The following is a 14,013-nucleotide window of genomic DNA, read 5'->3' on the forward strand; positions in this document are numbered from 1 at the left end:
GGGAGCTATAAAGAGACACTGATACCAAAAAACTGTGTACATGTCTCTATCATCAACCAACGATGTTTGTGACATTGTACTGAGAGTACTACAATGCTATTAAAGGATCAAGTTCACACTGTCCCTGCTAGCTGGCCTAAAACTTGCACTGTAGACCAGGCTGGCCTCAAATTCAGATATTTGCAATCCTCTACCAAATGCTAGGATTAATGGAGCACATGAACACACCCAGCCAGATTATTTTATTCTATAACCTAAATTCTAATAGTAACATTTGAAAATTTTTATTTATTTATATATATTTTTGTTTTCTAAGATAGAGTTTCTCTGTGTGACTTTGACTGTTCTGGAACTCACAATGTAGACCAGGTTGGCCTCCAACTCACAGAGATCTGTCTGCCTCTGCCTCCTGAGTGGTGGGATTAAAGGCATGCATCACTACTACCTAGCAAAGAAGTGTCTTTTTAAAAGACTCATTTTGTTTCCTATGCATGAATGTTTTGCCTGCATGCATGTATCTGATGCCCTTGGAGGTCAGAAGACGTGGGGTCCCTGGAACAGATGATTATGAGCCACCATGTGGGTGATGGTAATTGAACCCATATCCTCTGAAAAAGCAATAACTATTTTTAACTCCTGAGCCATCTCTCCAACCAATTTTATTTTTAAAAAGCTGATTTTCAAAGAAACTTGACAACCTTCAAGTTCAAATCTATAAAATATTTTAAAAACCTATAAAGTATGTATAAGAATTTATGTTCACAATAATTATCTGGATATTTAAGTTTAATAACCAGCCAAATCATTAATACAACATTTTAATTATTCAATTTAAAAATATTATCTCCCTTCACTATAATGCTAAAGGTAGGATTTAGAATCCTCACTTCACATACTTAGTCAACTATTTCCTCAGTGACCCAAGAGAGTTTAAGAAGGTCATGTTGTCTTCACAGCTATAAACCAGATATATTCCCAAAGGAGGCTGTCAGTTCTGGGCTCAAGATTAAATAAATCTACACAGCTGAATGCAAAACCTGTATTGTTTTAAATAACTCTTTGCTGCACAGATTGTCTACAAATCTACTTTATGGTTTCAATAGCTGTATTGTATGAATCTGGAAAGAAATGGAGCTACTTTCACTAGCTTAAAACAGTCATTGGAATCAAGTTGATTTCCTAACAATAACCATGAGTGTTTGCATGTGTTCAAAGGCATTCAAAGGCCTGAGTGGGTCATGAAGCTGATCTTCTCATTTTCAGTTATATCACATGTAAGCCAACACAAAGAAACCAAGAAGTTATTTAAAGTTTTATGGCATCTGGTTGCTCTTCTTTGCCTACCATAAAGATGCTATTGCTAAAGATACAACACATTTTGGTTGCAGCACATAAAGAAATCGAGCGGGAAAGGCTCTGGAAATCTTCTCTCCACTGGCTAGCTTTCATCATGCTGAAAGGCACTATACATGACACTGGGAAAGAAGAGTCAACCGATATGCCTAGGAGTATAACTAGAACCTTCATGCTATGGAACTGACTTGCCATGAAAGGTATGCACACAGGTACAAGAATGGCATGACTATTATGGGCGCAACTATTCTGGCTGGATTTGAGGCCTGCTCTACTGGAAGGAATTCATGCTCCTTACTATAAACCTGCTCAACAGCCCATGGCTCAGAGGCTTATGGGCCCTAGAGGGATAATTTAATTGTTCTTTTGTAAAGCAGATATATTGTCAAACTGCCTTCTAAATATTTAATGTTTAGGCCCATAGGTTAGTGTTGCTCTAGGTCTCTGTCCTCTTTTGGCAGTCAACACAGAGACTAGTGACCAGTCAAAGTGCTGAGAAGTGCTTGCTGAGAACGTTTACCCTAACTGAGACTTTAGCCCCTCCAAGGCTCAAGGAACATCTCGGCAGAGGAAACAGAAACGATGTGAGACAGTGCATGGAGGGAAGTGTTGTGAAATGCTATCTATGCACATGGCCACTGCACTCATAAACTCTACTAGCTGCCATTACCTGCACAACAACTGTAAAAGAGTAAGCCAGTCATTAACTCCCGTATGGATCAGGCAGGGATTCATGAGGCTCCACCCCAACTGCGGAGCACTTAGCAACCTCTTCAGGAGGGGAAACATTTTTCTCTATTGGCGAAGCCACTGACAGTTTGGCTAGAATCATGCATGTAGCACTACTCAAACTCAGTGGATTACTGGAATAAAAGAAGGAAGAGAGGAAGGGAGGGAAGGATGGGGGAGTACATTTTGGGGGCAAATGGGAGTACATTTTGGGAGGTGGAGGTGTAGATGATCAAGATACAGAATTTCTGTGTACAAAACTGTTAATGAATAAAGAAACAGTCCTTTTAAAATTTATAGGAGTCTAAAGAGATAGCTCAATGGTTAAGAGCACCAACTGTTCTTCCAGAGGCCCTCACTTCAATTCCTAGCATCGCATGGCAGCTCACAACCATCTTTAACTTCAGTCCCAGGGGATCTGGTACCCTCTCTGGCCTCCAAGGACACAGGTACACATGAGGTTCACAGATAAAGCTATGAAATCTACTTTTTCTAATATATATATATATATATATATATCTTACTTAAACTAAAACATAGATGTTCTTGTTCTACCAGTTCTTCAGAGGAATGATTCTCAATCTGTAATGTACAGGGGTTATCTTTTTAAGGCACAGACACCTGAGTCATACTCTCAGACTCATCTGAGTCATTTTGAGCTGAGTTCCCTGTGGAACCTGTCATAGTCACAGCCTCAGGTGATCATGATGCAAGTGGCCTTGGAACCACACTCAGAGAGAGAATAATCAGCTTGTATCTCTCTCCAGTTAAATGACCACGTCGTCGGTACAGAACATGACAACTGCTTCTAAAAAGAACCCACCAAGAACTGTTCTCAGTAGACTAAATCTTCATTGTTTTATGAAAAGGTTCATTTGTGCACAATTGCTTTACTGTTGCTGTAATAAAGCCCTGAGCAAAACCAACTTGGGGGGGAAGGGTTTATTTGGCTTACACAATCAGATCATAGTCTGTAACTGAGGGAAGTCAGGGTAGGAACTCCTCAAACAGGTACTGAGGCAAAAACCATGAAGGAAAGCTGTTTGCTGACTTATTTTCCATTGCTTGATTTCTTGTGTAGCACAGGACCACCTGCCTAGTGGTAGCACGCCCTACAATGAGACAAACTCCCCTATATCAACCATCAATCAGGAAATCACCTACTCACATGCCTACAGGTCAACCTGATGGAGGCAATTCCTCAACTGAGGATCCCTCTTCCCATGTGACCTCCATCTGTGCCAAATTGACAAAAATTAACCAGTACATCATTGGATCCCCAGATGTAATAGCAAGCAAGTTTCAATTATTAATTATGCTTTGCCTTCTGTCAACATCAAGGGAAAAGCCACAGGTCTTCTCTTCCTTCTTCTGCCCCTGGAAGGGGAGGCTTGAATGACCTTCATGGAGGCTTTCCTTGTATTTCCTTGTCCTACGACTCCACAAAGCCTTTCCTCAGTCAGAGGCCAAGCGTTCAAGGACCACCCTCCGTTCACAGCAAGGTCCATCTATGTTAGCTTACGAACTGTTTTCCCTTGCATTAACTGCATGATCCTTTATTTAAAAAAAAAAAATCTCTGTAGACACTCAGCTTCCTAGCAGACTGCAATGCTCATTTCTGAAAAATTATGCAGTAACTTACAGTATAGGCCTAAAGTAGTACTGAAATTCAGAAATGAAGATGAAACAAAATGCTCAAGGAAAATTCTAGAAGAGGCATCTAGTAAAAACCCAAACCAAACCAAACCAAACGAACAAAACCAAAGGACCTTCCAAGCTGTGGGGCACATTTCCTGGCCATGAAAAATGAGTTTCTAAATAGTTGAATTGGAACAATCTTGATTATTTGGGTAAACTGAAATTTATTTTTGTAATTTTTCAGGACAATACTTTACAAAGCAACACAAAACACTGAGCTTGCAAATTGAGCCACTATACCAAGGGGAATTTGAGGCTGAGGCTCCTGTAGGCCTCTAGCCATGGGTTCATCAACTGCTTGATAGGTAACTTTGTCTTATGTGAGTCTCTCTTACTTAAGGACACCTTACACAATACGATTGGTCGATTTGCTAACATCAAACTCACCACCAGCAATATGGTGTAATTAGGGCCCTAGGATGATTATCTAACACGTGGACCATCTCTGTAACGGGCAAGCACTTACACTTCTTAAGCATGGAAGTTACAGATAAATTGTTTCAAGTGGGTAAACTGTGAGTACAGAATTAAGGAGTAATAAAATGGTTCTTTGGCCATTGTGATCCATAATGCACTGCCAACAAAGTGGAAACCCTATCTTATACTTGCTATGCGCCACTCAGCATTCTCTAAGGCCCTCTTCTGTGATATAATGCTGCAATAAACTTTATTACTGTGTCGTAAGTAGTGTAGTCTGTACCATTTTAGTGATTAATAGCCCTCCTGCCTCATGACAATCTCCAGTTATTATATTTCATCAGATTTTTCTAATGTTGCCTTAGCTAGGGCATGTACGTTTAGAAATGGGAGTGTTTAAGTACACAGAGAATGCTATAAAATTTATCAGTGTTGTAATATCCACATAAGGGTGTATCTATGCAAAAGATCATATCTTAAAAACATTCAATAAAAATTTCCATAGTAATAGGGACAGGGACTGTCTCTGACATGAACTCAGTGGCCGGCTCTTTGATCACCTCCCCCTGAGGGGGGAGAAGCCTTACCAGGCCACAGAGGAAGACAATGCAGACAGTCCTGATGAGACCTGATAGACTAGGATCAAAAGGAAGGAGAAGAAGACTTCCCCTATCAGTGGACTTGGGAAGGGGCCTTCGTGGAGAAGGGAGAGGCAGGGTGGGGTTGGCAGGGGAGGAGGGAGGGAGCTACAGGGGGATACGAAGTGAATAAAGTGTAATTAATAAAAATTAAAATAAAAAGAAAGATAAAGAATTTAAACAATGAGAAAAAATACATTCCAATTTTTAAAGCTATAGCACAAAAAGTACAGTAGAGTTCTAGAAACAGGTATCTATGGGGCAGAAGAGATGGTTCAGCAGCACTGGCTGCTCTCCCAAAGGACCCAGGTTCAATTCCCAGCACCCACGTGGTGGCTTACAACCATCTGTAAGTCTAGTTCCAGGGTATTTCATACCCTCTTCTGGCCTTCATGGCAATGTACACACCTGGTGCAAGGACAACCCAGGCCAAAAATTCACACATATAAAAATTTTTAAAAGGAAGTGGGTATCTATTAGTTACAATACAAACTCAGAAGTACTGACAGAAGAATGGTGAGGCTAATGGGCAAATTATTCACAGTCCCTTAAACTGTGGCTCATAAATATTATGGTTATATTCCAGTACTCCAAACACATTGCATGAGGAACACTTCACCCTCCTATGTGGAAAGCTACTCTTGTACTTCAGATTGTGAAAAGTAGAAGCCGTAACTTTAATTCCTTAGCTCAGTGTCCTTATCTTTACATGTGAGCTTTTCAGCCCCTCCCAGCTACCAGCTCATTTTACGCTTAATCTCAAGCTGCACCACATTCTTGTTTGTGGTGTGTGCTATTATATATCAAAGAAGACAAAAATTCACAGGGAAATCCAGGAAAGACAACTGCAGTGAGATGGGGGCCTTCTGCAGGAGATGAATCATGAGGCCAAAGATGCAATAAAAGGAGCCTATGAGGACAAATGCCTCAGTTGGAACTACTGTAAACTGTCTAGATCAGGCAGCTACACAGGATTTTCTAGACTGGTTTAGTAGTGCTTCTTGGGATAAATGACTCAGTTGCTGAGAGCCATCGTGGCATAATGGAAAAGCACGGGATTGCAATTCACACAAAGCTGACTCAAACTTTAGCTCTCCTAGTTACTGAACATGTGATCAGAAAATGGCTGACTTTGTTTCCCTTTGTGCAAAGTAAAGGAATTCTTATACAAAACAAAACAAATCCTTATACACAACTAAGCAAGTCTAACCCTTCACATTCTCTGACACTAATCCTACTTATATGTGATTGTTCAATGCATGCTGTTTCTTTCTTTGGCAGTGGGTAATAACCAAGAATTCTACAGTCACTGACTTATTCCTTGGGGTGGCCTTGACATCACCAAAGTATCTAAAAATGATTTCTGTTATATTCAGAACTCACCTAGTTTTAGCTGAGATTAATTTGCAGAGTAAGTGGCTACAAGAAGGGAAAAAAAATGTGCCTTGACTTCCTCAGTAGGAACATCACTGCTTTGTCAACAAAACTCCACTATGAACAAGAGAACATATCATGGCCCATGCTAACATTTCCCTTTGTATCTGTGGCATGATGCACTCAATTTATCAGACAATTCAACTTTCTAAGTGATGTGCTAGAAAGAAAAAAGGAGAGAGAGAGAGAGAGAAGGGAGAGAGGGAGGGAAGGATGAAAGAAGAAAGAAGGTGACGGAGTTATTGCTACTGCTTTAGGCAATAAATATTACAAGATGGCGCTAGATACTGAGTCAGAAAGTGCTGGTGAAAACCGCACTTCTGTGAGCTCTGACTGAAATTCTAATTTAGGTTTGGGATATGTGGTGTCAATAAAGCTGTCTTCAGGGGGAGGACTTTTCTATTGAACTGTGCTAATAGCTGTGTCATCATTTCAGTGCACTTGGGCAGTTACCAAAAAGACATCAATAGCCTTAACCAATAATTATTCTGTAACACAAGCGTGCAGTCTCTGTTAGCACGCACATGGAGAGAATGCCCATTGAACTGTGCTGCGGCTATAGTCATAGCATGTTCTTTTCTCGGAGATACACTTGCTACCTCTGGGGCAAACCATGCAATTTGCCCTGGGCCAGAAGGAACAATACAATATAAATCAGTGTCTCATTTTGCTATAATCGCCTCCCTAAAATAGCTGCAACTGGTTCAATGTCTGAGATTGAGTTTTATTATACCCGCATTCTTACAAGCATCACAAAACACTGACTGACTAAGGCAGAGGAGCAGCTGGCTCCATGGATCCGGGAGAAGAATGTCCTGAGAACAGTCCAAGAATGTCTGATGAATGTCACAAGGGTTCTGTTCTAAAATTTCAAAGCCACATCAAAAAAAAAAAAAAGTGATAATTACTATCTGTGCTGGAAAAGAGGAAGTCTGGAATACTAGAATGAGACCAAATGTGAACACGTTAGGAAGCCTTGCTGCTTCCCCAAAATGACAATACCTGCACATTATGATTTCAAGGACCTGAGGTCATGGTAGTGATTTAGTTGATTGACGGGCCACAATACTGTTCTAGAAAGCAGTCCAATTCATTTAGCAAGACGAAAGAATGTGCTGCTAATGAAAGTACACTCACTCGCTCGCCCTTACAATTAACTACTAAGTGCATTACTCACAGCAGCCTCTTTTTTTCTTTTGACACAGGGTCTCAGTATGTAGCCAAGGCTGGCCTGGAACTCTCTATGTAGACCAGACTAGCCTTAAACACATGAAGACCCACTTGTCTCTGCTTCCTGAGTTCTGTGATTCAAATTGTGTGCCACGGCACCTATTTTATTTCAAGGCTGCGACATAAATGCATGCATGCTTTGCCTCTCTTGCTCCTCTTTAGTCCTTCCATATCAGTTATGCTTGGGTGTCTCTCTGTTTCACCCTGTTTCCCATAGGCATTCTGGTTCAACTAGTGCAAAACCATCTCACCTTGAGTATCAGGAAACAGCGATGCTGGTGACAGTATCTGGCTCCTTTCTATTTCAAGACTCTGGGAAGAACCGTACTTAACTTCCATTTGAACGAGAAAGCTTGTTACAAGAGCACTGGATCATCCCCAAAGCCCAGTCCCAACATGAGCTAAGGGTGGACCATTAGTCATGTGATTTATATTCCTGAGCCTCAACTTACTCATCATGAGAACTAAGGTCATGATTACAGCACTGATTCACTGTGAAGAATGGCTAACAAATGAGCCTCCTGACTGGAAACAGTGTTCATGAAGCCCCACTGTTCATGATGGGATGGTGTGCAGTTGGCAGTAATTATTACAGGCTTCCAGGGGCCAAAGTGTGTAGTGTGCTATACTTAATAGCACTTGATCGGCGCAGACCTGCCACTGTTTTCTAGCAATGGGATAACCGAAGCTTTGCAGATCACAGCCACTGCTTACAAACATCACAGTGAACTCAACAAGGTCTCCAGTTTGGGTAACACCACACAACAGACTGCTTCTCAGCTTCAAGTGCATACTAGCTTCCTACCTACACCATTGATGGTTCTCAACCATCAATCCATCTCCCACACTATTTTTTTTTTAGGCACCCAATTCTAACCTGACTACATTACAGGTAAAAACTAATGCGTGAAACACATGTGGATGAATTAATTGATGGGATGACCATAGGAACAGTCTTTTCTCTTCAAAAAGCAAATTTGCATAAATAAAAAGAAGAACAAGAACAAAAGTCACACCTCGGGTAAGAGTCCCAGTTGCTGTGTCCTCTTTTGCTAAACGTGTTTTCTTCTTCAAGACTGTGCACTCTTCTCCTGTAGAGAAGTAACTCTTACGGCATACGCTTTACTCTCCAGCACCCATCTCCTCCAGATGTTTAAACTAAGCCAATTATGGCATTTCCTTCTCTTGGCCATTAATTAACTAATATGAGTGTCAGGGAAGGGTGAGTCTGGGTCAGTTTGGTTTGCTTAGGGTTTGAAACAGATTCATTCCTTCTCATTTATTCTCGCAGCCATTCATATCTCTCCTTCCCTCCCTTGCCATCTTGAAAGAAACCAGAAAGCTATTGCCATTGCCCAAGTTGCTTCTGGTAGCCACCTCATTAACTACCAGCAGGAAAAAAAAACATGTTAAAGTAAACACAGCAGAGACTTCCAAATAAGGATCTCTATAACTCACTCCTCTATAAAGGGTATAAGAAAACTGGACAAATGAGTCAAAGTTAACTCTTTCAGAAATCTGATAACTGGCCAATGGCTGTAACATGTAAACAGTGTCTACTCAAGTGAAATAGGTTTATTTTTTCTTTGTTTGTTTGTTTTTTGAGAATAAGAAGGTATGAGTTTTAGCTGATCTTATTCCCATTCTCCCCTTCCCACCTCTGTCATAGTTTTATGACCACCAGCCTTGAAACCAAAGGTGTGAAGCCCCAAAACAGGCCAGTCACCAGATAGAACCAACAGGCTCCAGTGTTCACCACTTAGACACTTTTCCTATATGACCTGTCTGGCAGCATCCTGAGAAACTTTATTCTCTGGGCCATCTTTCTCTAACCTGACTCAGAGACCACTAGGTGAAAAAGCTGTATTCAAGGACAATTGTTGGAAAAAGCAGCAGCAACTGTTTAGAGTCATAGCTGCCTAGGGCAGTAATACCAGTTGGGGCTAACAAGAGGATGAAAAATAAGGTTAATGTACTATCCTTGGCTATAAATATATTTCTGCACATAGATGGCTGAGTCTGTAGGCCGGTGCACCTACCAAGGAAAAAACCTGAGGATGCCTAATATCTCACTTCTGACTCTTTGTGAAGCAATGTGTCAGCTAGAAGTGAGGGCTAAGGTAGAATTGCATAGAACTAAAGGCATATTCCAACAGTCATGTAAACACAGAGCCTGTAAACAAAGGCAGGAGACAAAGTGGTTCGAGGCATTTAAGAAGGTCTATCTACAAAAAAGTCTACAGAGTTAACTTACCTAGGCTCATGGAGACTCACAGAGACTGAACCATTAAACAAAGAGAATGCATGGGCTGGACCCAGACCCCTGCACATAGGTAGCAGATGTGCAGCTTGGTCATTATGTGGGTTCCCTAACAATGGGGGTAGGGAAGGTCTCTGAGTCTGTTGCCTGCCTTTGGATCTCTTTCTCCTAGCTGAGCTGTCTTGTGACCTCAGTGGGAGAGGATGCGCTTAGTCCTGCTGTGACTTGAGATTCCAGGATGAGTTGGTACCCCTTGGGGGCTTCCCCTTCTCTGAGAAGAAGGAAGGGGAAATGGGGAAAGGAGGCATGAAGGTGAGACTGGGAGGAGAGGAGGGAGGGGGCTGAGATCAGGCTGAGAAAGAAAGAAAGAAAGAAAGAAAGAAAGAAAGAAAGAAAGAAAGAAAGAAAGAAAGAAAGAAAGAAAGAAAGAAAGAAAGAAAGAAAGAAAGAAAGAAAGAAAGAAAGAGAAAGAAGAAAGAAAAAAGAAAGAGAGAGATGTAGAGAGTGCAGGAGACATAGTGATAAAGAGAAAGAGAAAGAGAGAGAGAAAGAGAGAGAGAGAAAGGGGAAAAATCTGTCCAGTCATTAGCCGAGTATTAAACTAAATGGTCAACCTCCAGAAACTGTGTAACAAAACACAGAATTCATCACAGTTTTCCCTAATAAAAACCTGACCTGTGGTGCACATTGAGCCACTTCCTGTGTGCACAGATTTTATAGGCGGGTTCAATTATAACTTCCTCTATAGCAGTGATATTTAATATTGTTGGATAGCAAAGTTATGTCTAAGCATAACCTGAAAATATTAGCAGTTGGCACAGGTGGAACCATTTTCATGGTGAGGATTGTTTCATACTGCTCTGCATCTCCCAGTGACAAGGAACAATGAGGCTAACTTCACTACAGTTAGTTAATATGTAACGTTGATTGTGTGTGCATTGTTTATGCTTTGCAGCTATTTCATGTGGTTTTTATTAAAAGGAACACTTCCAATCATAAAACTGAAGTTTCATCCTCTTGTGAAATAATGACAGTTGCAAAATTACTGTGGCAATGGATACAGAAAATGGCTCAGTGGGCAAGAGCCCTGGCTATGCCTACATGAATGCCTGCGTTCAAATTCCCGGTACCCACATGAAAAGGAAGGCAGGGATGCATGTGCCTGTCCCCTGAGCATCGGAGGAGGGAGACAAGCAGATACGGGGAGCTTACTGGCTAGCTTTCAGTTCATCAAGAGGCCCTGTCTCAAGGGAATAAGGCAGAGTGTGACAGAGGAAGACATTCAGCAACCTCCTCCACCTTCTGTATGCAACTACAAGAACACATAACAACTGCATACTCATCTGTATACATCATTCATACACACACACACGCACACACACACGCACACACACACCAAATTTAATTCTAAAGAAAATCACTTAATTATTTTTTACAATATAACTTGGGGGAATCAATTCATTTTTACAAAAATTTTAAAAATAAGTAATTTTCACTAACATATTAGAGCCTCCTTTACACATTCATAAAACTTAATGTTATATAGAAATTTTCAACAATGTGTTTGCTGAACAAAGCTAGAGCTGTTTGTAAGAAGCTAACGTTGACTTTCTCTAAATGAAAGCTCCTTTTGTGAATTTGGGGGGTTTGTTCAAACTTTCCCTAAACACATTTGAGTTCTCCAGTTCATTCTCTTAAAAACACTCCTAGAGCTTGTGGGTACAACCACAAATAGCCACTTCCTCCGTGGAGCACAGTAGGAAATGAATAAATCATGCCCAGTGGATAAGCCTATCACAAATAGAGTTGACTGCTAAACTCCAGTTACTTTAATTGTTTAAAAGGGAGTCTGTTCTAAGTCTCATCTAGTTTACTGATTTGTAGAAATGTTTTGTTATTCGTTGTTCTACAATATATTGAAATGATTTTACTGGGTTTGGGAAAAGTTCTTTGATTAACTCTTGCCTCCAGGGATTACAGTTTCTCGTGTATATATGAACAAGTGGATGTGAGTGCCTATGTATGTAGAGTGTGTATCACAGCTAAATGAATAACGTAGCATTCTTCAACTCTCAGGAGCAAACATCTCGTTAATATCCATTCAGATGTGGCCTCAAGGACGAGGACCCCAAAGTGGCCCCTCCCTTTGGACAGGGGTTGTTCTCAGTTCTGTAGATTCTATATCATAGCCTGCATAGTTGTTAAAGAGCAAGGTCAAAGTACTTTGCTGCTTTCTATAGTCAGAGGCAGTGATGTCCCGGTGGTGACTGGAGTCCACTTTCAGACCTTGAGGTTGCCATTTAAGCTAGTGATTTGATCTTTCTCTACTACTCCAGTCTCTGTGACACAGAGGACAATAGCAATAGCACCGTGAGAGACCACAAAAAGGATAAGATGAGATGGTATAGTAGGTCGTCTTCCCAGTGGCTTGACCATCCATCCATTAAACTCAACTGTGCTGCAATCACTACAGACCCTTTCATCTTTTCAGTAAGTGAAAAAACCTCTCGAAAACAATGAACTGCAAACAGCTCCTCTTCCTGAAGTCAATTTGTTATTGCTTATTCATTTGAATCGAGATTAATTCTTTCACTACACAGCGCCTCTTTGGCATTCAATCCACCAGCCTGTCAACACAAAAACATAAAGAAAATACGGCCTTTCTGGGACCTGAAGTTTTGATTCATTTGGATTGTTTTCTGTTGTTTGGTTTGGTTTGGTTTGGTTTTACCTATGAACTCAAAGCCTGAGATACAAGTGATCATGCTAAGCTCACAGCCCACAAACTCATCTTTGCAGTACTTGGAAGGGACTCCCTTTCAGCTCTGCCAACACACCTTGCTTTCACCTTTAAACCCCTCCTTTCCTTCCAAAGTGTCACCTGTAAGGCTTATATTTTGTAATTTTCCGAGTCTCTTCATTGTCCCCTCCTTTCTCCAATCCCTAAATTAACAACAGACACCTTGCTTTAATAATCAAGAATGACTGTGAAAACGTCAGTAAGTCATGTGGGAGGATGATCTTTTCCTCTGGACGGTTACTGACTACTTCATCATCCCTTCCCATGTTTGGCCACTCAGTGTGAGCGGTGGGTGCGATCACGTGCTAACTCAAAGTCACATAACTCCAATCCATGAAACACTTGTCGACCCCACCCCATCCCCAAAAAAGGAATAAATGAGTCAAGTAGACACCATAGCTCTGACGGTGGCACTCTTTTAGTCCCCAGGAATGTTTGGCAGTACAGATGGTCTTAATCAAAAGCAAGTAGTTTCTAATTTATAGCACAGGAAACATTTAGAATTTGTTGTTGAAGTCAAGTTAGTGGAACCTAGTAACCCCAGGCTCACCCCAGCCAGCTACCCCCATGACTTTAATTCGTTTGTACAGATTCCTGATGTGTTCATAAGTCTTTTTTATTACAAGTGTAATACCCTTCTGTCGCACATTTTAAGTGGGGAAGAAAAAGGTTGACAGAAAGACACCACAGCTTCACCTTTCTCTACTTACGTTGCATCAAGTTTGTAGTAGAGGCTGAATGCAAAGACCAGGAGCCCTGACTGTGAAATACAAAGAGCCGACGAGCTTCAGCGCTCACATACCCCACATTGTCTAGCTGTGACATCAGTATCCCCGATTTCCATAAAGCACAGTATTGCTTTCCTTGTGCCTGTGTTGTCATCCAGCTTCACCCCGAAAGCTGCTGTGCCTCACGGCCACATTTCCCGCACTTCACGGCTTCGACAAGAAGTCAGCCCCACCAACGATTCTTCCAGCAGCCTGGTAGGCTTGGAAGCATCCAGACTCGTTTTTCAAAAAGTTCAAAAATTACAACTTTGACATATATACACTCACCTTCCAATAAACACACATGCCAATCCCGCAGTTGGTCAGGTTTTTTTCCCCAGAAGTTAGTGGATGAGGTTGAAAGTCAGTTATGAATGGTGATTTTATGGTCTGAGAGACTAACCCAACATTAGTTTTCTAATAATGGAGATTGAATTGGACAATACCAATAGACCAGAAATTACAGACTATCTTAGCTGGCTCTCTTCTCTTACATAAACCTCACATTCCATGAAAAAGGGATCTAAATATTGATCTCATTTGCATTTCGATATGAATGCTTTTATAAAAATAAGCAGCAGTGAGTAGTATGTCAGTAAAATTGTTAATTCATTTTTACAATCTTAAAGGCCCTTCATGCAAAATGTGTGTCCTAATTTTCTTTCTATTGTTGTGACAAAACAATGA

General features: G+C 41.0%; 1 protein-coding gene across 1 annotated transcript in view; it reads right to left on the bottom strand.

Moving 5' to 3' along the window:
• Col25a1 (collagen type XXV alpha 1 chain) overlaps window positions 1-14,013 on the bottom strand; it is a 406,766-nt gene that overhangs the window by 345,081 nt on the left and 47,672 nt on the right. The window lies entirely within an intron of this gene.

This window comes from Meriones unguiculatus, chromosome 10 (assembly GCF_030254825.1).
Source record: "Meriones unguiculatus strain TT.TT164.6M chromosome 10, Bangor_MerUng_6.1, whole genome shotgun sequence".
Classification (NCBI taxonomy): Eukaryota; Metazoa; Chordata; class Mammalia; order Rodentia; family Muridae; genus Meriones; species Meriones unguiculatus.